The sequence below is a fragment of the Sminthopsis crassicaudata genome, chromosome 2 (assembly GCF_048593235.1).
Source record: "Sminthopsis crassicaudata isolate SCR6 chromosome 2, ASM4859323v1, whole genome shotgun sequence".
In the NCBI taxonomy this organism is placed as follows: domain Eukaryota; kingdom Metazoa; phylum Chordata; class Mammalia; order Dasyuromorphia; family Dasyuridae; genus Sminthopsis; species Sminthopsis crassicaudata.
Window position 1 is genome coordinate 477020675 of NC_133618.1, and position 12966 is coordinate 477033640.

Consider the following 12966-nt stretch of genomic DNA (forward strand, 5'->3'; position numbering starts at 1 on the left):
TGGTTTTTTCCCCTTTCTTTTTAAATTCTTTATTATGAGTGATGGTTTTATGGGTAGGGGAAGAATATATCCAGTAATAATAGTGATATAAATATAAAAGATATCCATAACAATTTGGAACATTTAATTGCATCAATCCTATCAATAATCAAAACTAATATTTATATAGTACTTTAAGATTTTCCATAAGATAATGTTTTCCATTATCTTCTGTGATTTTTATTACAACCTTGGATAGTGGTCTTTTTATTATCTCCATTTTCCAGAGAAGCTGAGGCTCAGAGACATTAAATTATTTATCTATGATGACACACTTAGTGTCTGATATAGAATTTGAACTCATATCTCCCTGACTCCAGGATTATTATCCTGTATTCTATGTCATGCTGTTTTTTAACTCAATTTTGGCAATTCTCTCTTTCCTATTTATAGATTTTTAAATACATAAAACATCAAGAAAAGGAAGAAGAAATTTGAATATAGTGAATCTCTTTAGCAACACTCTGTTACTCTGACTCTCTTACTGGTTACTTTTGGATGAACAGCGATGGCAACCATGCATAGATTTTGTGATAAGGAAGTAAAGAAGGAAAACAGGAATTCTCATGTGTCTAGATAGCATCATTTAGTTGTCTCCCTTTCAACAGCGGATGAAAAATTTTTTGTAATAGTGGATAAAACAAATAAGATGAATTGGGGAAGGCGTATGGGTAAAGAGGACCCTGGCGTAATTGGTCCATCCATGCATTTATTTAGCAAATATTATTGAACATCTAAATTATGTGCAATGCATTGTGCCAGGCAATGAAGGAAATTACAAGGATTTGTACACAAGAAATAAGATACCCAAACAGAGAGGAGCAGAGCAAGGAGAATGTAGCATTTTATAAGAGACAAGTTCCTAGTGCCATGGGAGCTGAGGAGTGGTTGGAATTATGAAGAAAGGTTTTATGGAGGGGTAACATTTCAAAGTATTAGAGAATAACAGGATTTCAGGGGTGAATAGGATACCACAATGTATCCAGTCTAGCCTGCACCTAAATGAGAATCCTTCACACAAGATGGTCAATAAACAGTTCTCCTTGACTTGAAGACTATGGGTGAGACTTTGACTCACTGTACCTTAAGGCCCATCATTTTATTTTTGGATAGTCTGATTGTTAAGGAACTAACATTCTACCATCTCATCTTGATTCTCTTAGCTCTGTCCTCTGGGATCAAGCAGAATAAAGGCAATCTTTCTTTCCCAGTAACTCATACCTTTGAATATATGGAGCCAGCTATCAGGACCACTCTCGCCCCTATTTCTATCCTCAAAATATTTTCTTCCCTAAACTGAATTGTCTTATTTCCCTTTAATAAATTCTTATAGGATATAATCTAAACACTTCACCATTCTAGTAATTCCCTTCTGGATACTTTAAATGCCTTTCCTAAAATGTGCTACCAAGAACTGAACACAGATGTCCTCTCACCAAGGTAAAGCACATACAGTCTATACTCTCACCTCCCTCTCCTGGTCACCATCCCTCCTTTTATGCAGCTTAACATCACTTTTAGGGGCTGTACTAGCATACAATTGACTCTCACCAAATTTGTGGTCCACTAAAATCCCCAGATATTTTTCAAACAAACTTCTTCCTAGTCTTGCCTCCCCATTTATTGTACTTGTGTACTTATTTTTGCACTCTAAAATTAATATTTATCTCTATTTAATTTTAGCTTCTTAGATTCTGCCCAACATCTTGGTGTCTAGACCATAAATGTTGCTTGGGTCTTGAAGAATGGCCAAGATTTTAACAGGTGAAGAAAAAGGAAAGAGATTTTCAGTGAAGGGAAAAGACATGTTAGCAAAGACAAGCAATGGGAAAACATTTCATCTGAAGTATAAACTACAGCTCTTACAGCCTCATTTAATCAATCAAAAATCACTTACTAAGTGCTTACTATGTGCTTTAATACTTTACTAGTCTCTGGAGATTCAAAGAAAAAATGAAACTGTTCCTCTCCTCAAGGATTTGATATGCAGAGATAATTTGTACATGTAGAAGTATATACAGAATAAACATAAAGTAATGACAAGGTAATCTTTTTTTACAGAATGTCTTTTTTTTTTCCTTCTTGCCAAGGAAACTGACAGGTGGGGAAAAGCCTGAAAGACTTCTTGTAGAAAGCGGCATTTGATCAGTGTTGTAGGAAAGAAGGGATTCTAAAGAGGTGGTGGGGAGGATGAAGCTCATTCCAGGCATGAGCTATTTGTTGTGTTGCTGTTGTTTGGTTCTTCATTCTCCAAGAGCACCAAGTCATCAGGGAGACCATGGCATGCAAGTGAATTGGATTTAAGTGAGGATGGCCTGCTTCACTTTCTCCTCTTAAAGGCTTTGGGGGGGATCAGAACAACTGAAGATGAACCCAGATGCAGTGGGAGACCTTGACCTTTTTAAGCTGAGGTCTTTAACTGGTCTCTGACTGAGGCAATGTCCATTCAGTGATTAAGGCTAGGTAAGAATTGATACAGAGAATGACTTCTTTTACTAAGTCAAAAAGAAATCCAATCTTGGAGGGGAAGATCCTCAGGATTTCTGGCCAAAACAAAAACAATTGCTGTTTACAATTACTCTGAGCTAGTTAGTCCCCCCAAAATGACCAACTGGGATTTGGCTTGGGACCTATTGTTGCCCAATCAATGACAACTAAAGTAATTTAGGTTTTAAGGCATAATTCTTAAGAAAGAAAACTAACAAGGAACGCCCACGATATCTTGAAAGGTTTTAATGATCAAAAAATAAATTGCATTCCTTTGGGGAGAGCACCTGCAGGTAAGGGTGTGATACTCTGAAAGGAAGAAGGAAGGAAGGAAGAGAGGAAGGAAGGAAGGAAGAAAGGAAGGAAGGAAGGAAGGAAGGAAGGAAGGAAGGAAGGAAGGAAGGAAGGAAGGAAGGAAGGAAGGAAGGAAGGAAGGAAGGAAGGAAGGAAGGAAGGGAGGGAGGGAGGGAGGGAGGGAGGGAGGAAGGAGGGAGGGAGGCATGAAAGGCTGTGTGATCTGTGTGATCCGACTGACCAGGTATGATCAATGGTTAGTGAAAAGACAGACATATAAGATGGAATATTCTATTCAAGGAATAGCAAGACAGCCAATTTGGGAGAGCATACAAGAGCAAAAGAAGGGGAATAATGTAAAATAAAGTTGGAAAGCTATGCTGGGATCAGGTTGTGAAAGATTTTCAAAATTGAACAAAGGAATTTATTTTTGATTCTAGAGATAAAAGGGAATCATTGGAGTTTGTTAAGAAAAGGAATATAACTATACTTGGTCAGATTTGCACTTTAGGAAAATCATTCTAGCTCTGTGTCAAGATTAATTGGGAAGAAGAGAGACTTGAGGTAATAAGATCTTGCCCATGCAAGAAATGATGAAGGACTGATCCTGGGGAGTGACCATGCAAGTAAAAAGAAAGGGATTTGGTGGGAGAGTGCTAGAAATGGCAAAATATGGCAATTGTTTGGATATAGTTGTTATTATCATATAGAGAGAAGGAGACTAAGGATTCAAGGATACCATCAAGGTTTAGAACCATATTGTTTCGAGGAACGCACTTTGAAGCAATATATTAATGTGAATTGTTATTATTGTCATTCTTGTAGTTATTATGTGGAAGGCATAAGGAGATAAAGCTAGAAAATAGGTCAAGGGTAGATGATATTTCTTTTTTTTTAAATAAGTTTTTTATGGATTCTTTTCTTTTTGTATATTGACATAATTTCCCCCAGTATCCTTCTCAGAGAGCCATAACAGATAATAAATAATATTTTTAAAGACAAAAAAGAGGAAGAGGAAAAATTCAACATAACTGATCAATATATCGAAAAAGTCTGAAAATATGTGTAATGTACCACACTTGTGGACCTCCCACCTCTGCAGTATAGAGATATCTTTTTATATCACTTCTTTCAAGTCATGTTTATTCCTTGTAATATTACAACATTTACTTTGATTTGTGTGTGAGAGAGAAAGAGAGAGAGAGAGAGAGAGAGAGAGAGAGAGAGAGAGAGAGAGAGAGAGAGAGAGAGAGAAAGAAAGAATTTGTGTGTTCTTACCATTGTTATCCAATGATTTTTTTTTCCAAACAAAAAACATTTATTATTTCAGCACTAGATACTGTGCTAGGTGCTTTTCATATAAAGATAAAATGAAACATTATTAGCCCCCAAGAAATTTCCATTTTGCTGGAGTTGGGGATGGGTTATTTTTTTTGGGGGGGGAACAGGGGGAGGTATATATTCACAAAGAAACAAATGCAGGACCCAGTATGAAATGAACTTAAAAGTAGGAGAATAAGATTTTAAAAAGCCTCCTTGAAGGAGGTGACATGGGCGGAATTCTGAAATGCCAAGGGCTTCAAGAAGTGATAGTGAGGTGAGAGAGTATCTAGGTATAAAAGATCAGCTATTCAAAGACACAAAGGCAATACAAGGGAACAAAAAATAGGTCAGTTTATCTTGTGTGTAAAGTATGTGGCAGTGAATTAACATATAATCAACCTGGAAAGGGAGGCTATAGTGAGATTGTGAAGGACTTTAAATATCAAATGGACAAGTTTGTGTTAACCTAAAGACATTAATGCTGCTTTATGGACTTTGAACTGAAGTCAGTAAGAATGAGGGAAGATCCTTTTTAACTATGCTGTGAGAACCAAAGGTAGTACCTGAGGAGATGGGTTGGGGCCATTGTTAATCAATGGAAGATGCCTTTTCTGGGTGTTCTGTCCATGAAGCTGAGGGAAGGTGGGAGGAGGAGGAGTACAGCACACAAATCTGCCACCCATTCCTGGCAAGTTGAGGAGTTCTGGGGAGCTTTAAGCAACTACAATATGCCAATTAAAACAATAATAAAAAGTATAGTAATTTATTTGGGAAAATTCAGTCCTCTCCTAGTCAGCCTCAAACACTTTGTTATGACTAGAAAGGCACTGGGAAGAAGCAGGCAGGCCAGAGCTGGGCTGCATTAGCTCTCATTAACAAGTGCCTCTGAACCACAGACTCACAACCTCTCACCCATGAGGCCTAGAGTTCTAAGTATGTTATTACTCATGCCAGGGAAAATCAGCCCTGACTTTTTCTCTGTTTTTATTTAAAGGTGTTTTTTTTAAAAAAATACAGACCAAGTCTACAATTGGTAAGCCAGTGACCTCTTTTACCCTCTCCCCATCTCCCCTAATCATCTCCTTTGCCACAGGGAGAAAAGCCTATCTATCAAATCAGTTTGTATGTACAAAGTATAATATACTTTTAGTATTTTAGTATCCCCTTTTTCTCCTCCTCTTGCTTTTCTTCTTCTTCTTCTTTTCTTTTTCTTTCTTTCTTTCTTTCTTTCTTTCTTTCTTTCTTTCTTTCTTTCTTTCTTTCTTTCTTTCTTTCTTTCTTTCTTTCTTTCTTTCTTTCTTTCTTTCTTTTTTCTTCTCCTCCTCCTTTTCCTCCTCTTCCACTTCCTCTTTCCACTCCTTCTCCTCTTTTGCCTTCTTTTCTTCTTCCTTTTCCTCCTCTCTACCTTCTCCTCTTGTAATCTTAGTCTTTACTTCAATGGAGTTCAAAAAGAAGTGGTACTGAGATCGTTTATTACTTTACTTGGCCCTTTCCTTCTCTTTCTCTTCTTTTCCTTTGTTCTTTGAAATTCAGATAGACAAAAAGAGTTCAAGGACAAGTCACTATGCTACTATTATTCTTTTATTGTCACTGTTCAGTGAAATAATACAAAGATAGGTAAAGTAATTTATATTTATAATTGAATGAAAATATTAGGATGCAAATTCATTTTCTATAAACTGTCTTAATGCATTTTTAAATAGCTCCAATAGCATGTAAGATGATAACAAGATATGAAGAAACATATATACATATAGATTTATATGTGTATGTGTATATATGCACAGATGGGTAGACTTCCTCTAACATGATTTTGTTTTTTTCCATTAAGTCTCTATATTTTGAGAGCTTTCCATCTCACATAGTTTGTAGATTATGAGTGTTTGATATGGTGACACTTACTAAAAAGGGTGTCCTTAAATGTTTGTGAGTCAAAGTTGTGTCCAAGTGGTGATAGTGACAGTTTTGAGTGGAATAATGTGACAGATTTGTGTGTAATAATGTTCCAAATCTAGTTCAGTTTATTTGTGGAATTCTTCAGGATATATTTGGTTTTGCATTTATAGTATAGGGATTTGTCATCTGTCATTAGATGAAGGATTGTAAGCTTCTGGTACATAATTAGGGTTACTTGATCCTGTCCTTTTAGGTATTTGACAGGTGTTAAATTTATGCAATCTTTAATGATATATGGCACAATTTCTAGGTTTCTTTGGGTAGTACTCCCTCTGGGACTACTTTCATAACTCAGATTCATATTTGGAAACACTTCACCTGCAGTTGGTCACTACTGCTTCAACAGACTACTACTAAATGATGCTAGGTAGTAACTTAGATCTGTCTGATGAATTCCCTGTCATGTAGGCATTTGCTACTCGGGAATACTCACTTGTCTAAGACCAGGGAAGAACGGAGGTGACATGTTCTCAGTGACATATGATGACCAGGTGGTAGAAATGGCAGCTGTTCTTCCCTCATCTCAGAAACTCTTAGTAATTTTGCCTTAATTGCTTCCAAAAAAGAAAGAACAAAAATCAAAAAGTAAAAGCACCAATAGAGGAGCATGAACACTTTGTTCTGATCAAGCAATTAATGAATTATCAGTCTTGCAGGCTCTTAGTGAATCAGGAAAGTCTCAGTCACCAGCCTCTCATATACTCATGAACTAGAGTAAGCTCACTAAGTCCCCACATATGTTTGGCTTGAATGAAAGCAGAAATTATCTGCATAAGCTCCAAAGTATTTAAACTAAGCAGAGACTAATCTGGTGCCTACTTCAACAACTGCTCCCCAGTCCCCCAATTATATTCTTTTTCACGTTAAAATTATTATCCATAACAAATCAGCTGAAATAAATTTGAACTGTTATTCATATCCCCAATCCAGAATGGGTTTGGGGGTTCTGAGGAAATGTAAGCATTGAGAGAAAAGACCAGGTAGTACACAAATTTTTACTAAACTAGATTAACAATCAGGAATCACAGTCATCCCAAAATGCTGAGCTACGAAGATTCAACAAACAGAGAATATTTTTTAATAAAGCTTAGTTGGGGTTATTGCTTGCCTAATATTCATAAAGTCTGTAGCTGCTCAAAAAGGCATTTTCAAAGCCAAAGGCCAGAACAGCTGTCCTATCTCAGAAAGTCTGACTCTTACAAGACTGGCAGAATGCATACATTTGTTTATTAGGATTGAAGAACCTGGGGTCACCTAGATGTCATCCAATCACCCTCAGGTGAGAAGCCAACTATCCTAGGTAAAAATAAAGTCTTAAGTGATTCCCTCTGGGCATAGGGCTTCCCAGCTAAAGTCTAGAAAACAAAACAAAATAAAAACTACCACCAAAAAAAATCTCTTGGTCTCCCTTTCTACTACAGAGAGCTCACCATTTCTTTTTGTGCCATATTTGATCCCTTTGTCAATCCAAACAAAACTTTCTCTGGTTCCTCATACCAAAGAGTACTTGCAAAGTTCTCAGTGGATCCATGGCACTGCAAAGGCCCATTGAATGGAATGTCTATTTTTTTCCAATGGAGCAAACAAGTTCAGTTTGAAAAGAAAGAAAATAGGGCAAGGTAAATCACCAACCAATGTGGGTTGCTGATTATTTGAGGTTTCAAGGCCAGCAGGCAAACTTTATCCTATGGACCTGCAGTCCAAAAAATCTCATAATTAGGCAAGCACTCTAGGTCTGCTGAAAAGCAGAAAGTCAAAAAAAAAATTACATTTATGAGCTATCATAGTGTGCTCTAGGTGAACTGCTAGGCACTCGTATTTTAAGGATGTAAAATCTATAATGCAAAATCCATACTGCTCATATTAGCTGCATTGTAGTTGGGTGATCTTGAACAAATGAGTACACCAATCCCACAGATATTAGTATTTAAGCATTCAAACAAGTAAAGTTATCTCAAAGAAATGAGGCTGACGGAATACAAATTGTAAAAGAATAACATGCTATTTAGATCCTTAAAATACAATATATCTAATTATGAGTATTGTGGGTAGAAAATGTCTCCAATGGATTCCTGTGAAGGTTAAAGGCCCCCAAATTATCCTAGCTAAGCCCCTGTGTGTATAACCCCTCATTCTTGGCTATTTCCTGAATACCATATATACTGCTGGGGTGCCTCATGCATGATGGATTATTTCTCCTCTCACATTCCTAGGGATAACCCTAACCTGTTGGGACTTGAAGTATTATTGTTCATGGATGGTCAACAACATGCTTCCCATGTAATTATCAGCCAGATATAATTGGCTTTTGGAAATGGTATTCACTAAACATATATAGATATGGTGGATAGAGTTCCAGAACTGGAGTCAGGAAGACTCATCATCACAAGTGCAAGTCTTAGTACTTGTGTGACCCTCGGCAAATTATTTAATTTTGTTTGCCTCAGTTTCCTCATCTGTAAAATGACATGGAGAAGTAAATCGCAAATTATTCTAGTACCTTTGCCAGGAAATCCTCAAAACATAATGAAAACTACTGATCAACAACAACATAAAAGGCAGAAACAGCAAAGTTGTTTAAAAATATTCTCCAGAGACATACACTCTCCCCTTCCAAACCCAGGGACCCTAAGGATGTGACCTTGAACTTCAAGACAAAAATAGTGAGATGCATGTTCAGAGAAAACATATGGCAAAGGAGTCACAGGATTCCTTGTCCTTGGGAGGCTTTTCTTCCCTTTGTGGAATCCCCATGAAATCTCCCTTAGTTAGCTCTTTTCTGGTCCCTGAGGGTTGTTGCCCTATGGGAGTTCATATTCTGTACATCTGTCCACCACAAGAGGTCATACTAATCTCTTTAACCTATCTGAAGGTTTTCTTGTCACAAGTACAGTAGTAATCAGGATAATAATATCTTTCCACGTGATTTTGATCTCTTTTATTTTGCCTCTCTTCATGTTGAAAGCTTTCTTTCTTTTTGTTCCATGTAGCTTGGGGGATTACGAGTATTTAGCATAACACATTAAAATTGTCTTTCTTAAATTTATTGAGAAGTTGTGTGCTTTAAGGGAAAAACAACTGATTCTGGAGTTAGAAGGCCTGGATTAAAATCCAACCTCCAATATGACATGCATGTTGTAGAATAAGTACCTTAACCTTCAAAGACCTCAGTTTCTCATCTGAGGGGAAATGAGGGGAACTAGATGGCTTATATGGCCCCTTTAACTCTAATCCTATGATTCACTTTTTTTGAAATATTGTAGACTAGGCTGTAGTTCATATTACTTGAGCTCTCTGTAGGTTTTATAAGGGTCTCAATTTGTAATATGAGGATCTGGTAGTCCATGAATAACAGTGAAATTCTAATGGATTTTCCTGATTCTAGCCACTAGATTATGTTTTGCTAGGTACAATCTTCAATGATAGCATCTGATATTTTTTTGTAGATGCTTTGATCAATAAGTCTTGGTTTCTTAAGGATAACTTTTCTTTAATTTATAATGTCTATTATGTGATCCTGAATTGTTCCTAGATAAATCTCCTTTTGTTACATCTGACAAATCTAGTTACATTTGTTTGTTATCATCATTTACTGTTATTTTAGTATCTCCTTATTTTTTTCAGGGATTTTTAATCTATTTATCATTTACTTTAGTAATATCATTCTACTTAATTTTGCCAAAGAAATATTAATTTTTCTTTTCTGCTTTAGATCCATGTACTCTATAGCTCATTAATTTGTACAGGATTTTGTGATACTTTCCTTATTTATTATGTTACATTTTTCAGTTTTGAAAATACACAGTAATACTGATATTAAACATATTAATTGCTTTACATGTGTTCTTCCCATTCAGTTTTGATTTCAGGATGCCAGTAAGCCTCTTAATGTATTTAATTACAGTTTTATTTTGATATCTTTATATTTTATGGATTATACCTGCATGAGATGCATGCACATTTGTATCAGCATCATTCATAGGTTCATTGTGACTTACAGATTCAATCTCAAAACCTTCAGTCTATTTCTTTCCTTGGTGCATGTTATAAATTTTACATTTATGAAGTCCAGTTAATATTTTGATGTTGCTGAATAAAAATTCCATGAGATGAAGGAGATATTGAATGGTGTTTTGGGTTAGAATTATAGTACTGGATGCCAATTTTGTACCACAAGAATTAATGAGATGTTTTTTTTAAATTCTCTCTTTAATTTGGAAGCCATACTTAATTCTATTTGAAAAAGATGATATTGGAATTAAGGCTAGACAGAATCATAAAGAGCTTAACCTATCTTACTGAATGACTCCATAGTTTAATTGATTGTTCTTGATTTTATTATGGTTGTGGCATGTTTCAAATAAAAGTTTTCCATGTGAACATCACTAATATTCTCACATTACTTGTTTCCACTTTACATATTTGTAGCATGTGAATGTCATAAGTTAAAAGAATGGTCAAAAGTTTTGTTGTAACCAACAAGGGTAGTGTAAATGTGATGGTGTTTTGGGACAGTTTTTTCATTAATTATTAAATTGATTACAAGTTGCTCTTTACATCCCTGGAATGTAATTTTTGGTACAGGGTTTTTTTTGGTACAGGTTTTTTTCCTCTGTCAAAATATTGTTTTCTTTTAAGAGTTTCTAGATTATTTTCGTGATATAATCTTACAATGCTTTGTAGAAAGAATATAAACATATAATGACCTGTATTTGGAAGACTGATTGGTTTTCTCATCTTTTAGAATTAACTATGCATGTTGTGCAGTGCCCAGCTTAAACAAGCTCAAAAATTAACCAATTAATTAATATTACAAATTAAGGATGATTGGTTATTTTGTGGATTATCTAGACTTTAGAAAGTAATAGAGAAAATGTTAATGCAGATTAAATGCAAAAACTTGTCATTGGGTACATTTTTTTGAAGAGATAGATGTTAAACTTTTACCAACACACCACTACATATAATGATATAATGCCTTCTACTGGCATCAGGCTGTGGGCATCACAAAATGTGGGACCAGGCTTATGTCTAAGAGGAACTTGGTAAAGTGCTTCATCTGAACCAATAGTTAGGAGTATTATTTGACCTTGACACTTTCAGTTTCTTTCTGACATAACTATTCTGTCATTCACTGTATTAGTGATATGTAAGTTTCTGTTTTTTTCTATTTTATCCAAATTTATATTGGAACATGAAAAGCAACCAGAAATACTCTAATTCCTCATTTTCACATGTTCTCTCTCACCTGTAATTAATTTTTGCTTCCCAAATATCTGCAATAAAGTTTTATGCTGTATTTATTTTGTTCTTTGCACTATGTTCACTTCTTTTATTAAGCTAAATTTTTTTTCATTTAATTATCAAAATGTCTGAGAAGCTTATATTTTCCAGATGCCTTTAATTGGGCAATAAAGCTTTTCTATAGGAGTTAGTTATTGATGTAATTTTAATGCATTTCTGCAGAAATTTAATAGATCTCTCAAATCATTTCTGCCATGGTCATGCTGGATACCTGTCCATGGTGGGGGATATGATAGCCCCAAGTTTCTTCCTGTGGTTCTTACTGTGGCCATACTTTTGGGCAGGTCCTGAAATATTTTTTCCATTTTTTTAAAAGTATTATGGAAGAATGTGTCCATGATGAATGAATAAATGAACAGAGATATGTTTGTTTGTTAAGTGTTTCCTATATATCCTATATAGATGATTTGCTAAATGCTAGGTATACAAATACAAAAAGCAAGATAGCCCTTGACTTAATAGGGAAAAACTACTAAATAAGGGAGTAGTGGCTAGAAAGATATTAAATTAGGGTTATCTCAGAGAGGAAGCATATAGTTGTGAGTCAGTTAATTAAAATATACTTTCCAGAAATGATAGTGTAGATTTAATAGCTGTTCTTGGAAATAGAAATTGAAAGTGGGAAATGTGAGTGGAAAGGAAACAGGGAAAGAAGGAAGGGGGAAAGGACACCTGTCACAGCATAGTAGCATGAAGATTACCAGTGAGTAACAGCAATATGATTGGTATGGATTTGAAAGTTATGGTTAAAAACTCACTTAGCAGAAGTTTGGAGAATCCAAAGTGGGATTGCTATTTTGGAAGTCAAGGTGCAGTAAGGTGACTTAAAAATATAATGGATACCAGATTTTTTGAATTATTTTTTTATGATGATTAATCTGATAACTGAATTCCCATCAAACTCAAAATGAGCTTTTTGGAATTCCTGTTCAAGTATACCCATCTCCTTCTCAAATTTTTTTAAGATATCAGGACTGTTTTGTTGTCTGTTTCATTACAATGTATAATTTTAGAAGTTTTCAGTAAGTGAAGATTTTTAATGACCGCAGGTCTTTAACCTTTCCTTCTTTAAATTTGTGCATCTTCAATTACATCTCTTATTTCATCCAATCTAAAAGTGATAAAGTGATTTTTAAATGATTGCCCTGTGTTAATTATCAAAATGTTGTGTGACTTGGAGCTAAGGATACCACTGGCAAAAAGCAGGTTTAAGCTCTTACCTAAATTAGTACGATATGATTCCAATTTTATTATGATGTGTTGGTACACAATGAAAACATTTATATCATATTTTAATGATTCCAACTTAATTTCCCTCTTTCTTCCTAGTTGTCTAAAGCAGGGTCTCAAAGTGATTAATTTAAAGTAATAATGTAAACAGCAAAACCAAAACCAAAAACACTTTGATGTACCAATGATTCCAAATCCTTAAGAGATTCAGAAAGGATTTCATCAAAATGGATTAAATAATTACACAAAGAATGCATAAAGAAACAAACCTTTTATTACTGTACATTTTAAAACTTTTAAACATTTTCAATGATGGGTTATGTCTTTATATCA